Source organism: Eimeria mitis, genomic scaffold (assembly GCF_000499745.2).
Source record: "Eimeria mitis Houghton genomic scaffold, Emh_scaff680, whole genome shotgun sequence".
NCBI lineage: Eukaryota > Apicomplexa > Conoidasida > Eucoccidiorida > Eimeriidae > Eimeria > Eimeria mitis.
Genome location: NW_013574910.1, coordinates 9,130 through 10,121, shown reverse-complemented (window position 1 = coordinate 10,121; position 992 = coordinate 9,130). Strand labels below are relative to the sequence as shown.

The following is a 992-nucleotide window of genomic DNA, read 5'->3' as shown; positions in this document are numbered from 1 at the left end:
AACGTTCCCAACAGCAGCAGTAACTGCAGGACCAGCAGCAGCAGCATCAGCAGCACCAACTCTAGCAGCATGTTCAGCAGCAGCAGCAGCAGCAGCAGCAGCAGCAGCAGTAGCATGTGTCAGCTGGAGCCTCCCCTACTCAGACGGTCGATGGCATCATATAAAAAGTATAATTCGTTGCGCTGCTGCTGCAGATCCGCAGCCTCAGGGAGACAGCCGCTCTCCTGCGACACAGCAGCATACCACACAACAAACACAAACCCATGCAACATAGAGAGGAAACGGCTAGCTAGCTAGCTAGACATCTAGCTAGCTACACATATAGCTACCTGGCTAGCTACCAAGATAGCTAGCTAGATCGGTGGAGTGCTCCATTCGAATGCTGCAACACCCGTAAGGATATAAAACAACTAAAGCAGACAAACAAAGACAGAGGAAAGAAAAATAGGAGACAAATAAAGAGAGAACAAAGGCATAATAAGAAGAAAATGTAATAAAGAAAAATAGGAGACAAATGAAGAGAGTAGAGATATAATGGAGACAGAACACAGGGGTAATGTAGAGAAAAAAAACGGAAAAAAAGAGAAGATAGAGAAAGGATAGAGAGAAGCTAAAGAGAAACTAACGACGGAGTATAGGAAATACAGAGCCATAATAAAAAGGAATAAAGAGAAAATAAAAAGACGATAGAGAGTAAAGGCATCATAAATAAGGAATAAAGAAATAACAAAGAAAGATACGGGGCAGGCAGATGTGCAGCAGATAGAAGGGATATAAATGGATAAGAGACAGAAAAAAGGGAAATAGGTAGGGACAGAGATCAAGGAGACAGGCAAAAGAGAAGAGGAAGAAAGGAGACAGATAGAAATGAGACAGATAGAAAGGAGGCAGATAGAAGGGAGACGGATAGAAAGGAGACAGATAGAAAGGAGACAGATAGAAAGGAGACAGATAGAAAGGAGACAGATAGAAGGTTTACTTCCATAAGGAGT

At 42.7% G+C, this 992-nt stretch overlaps 1 protein-coding gene across 1 annotated transcript in view; it reads right to left on the bottom strand.

Moving 5' to 3' along the window:
• EMH_0019550 (Trithorax-like protein, related) overlaps positions 1–992 on the bottom strand; it is a gene marked incomplete at both ends in the record, with an annotated part of 10,675 nt that overhangs the window by 1,808 nt on the left and 7,875 nt on the right. The window lies entirely within an intron of this gene.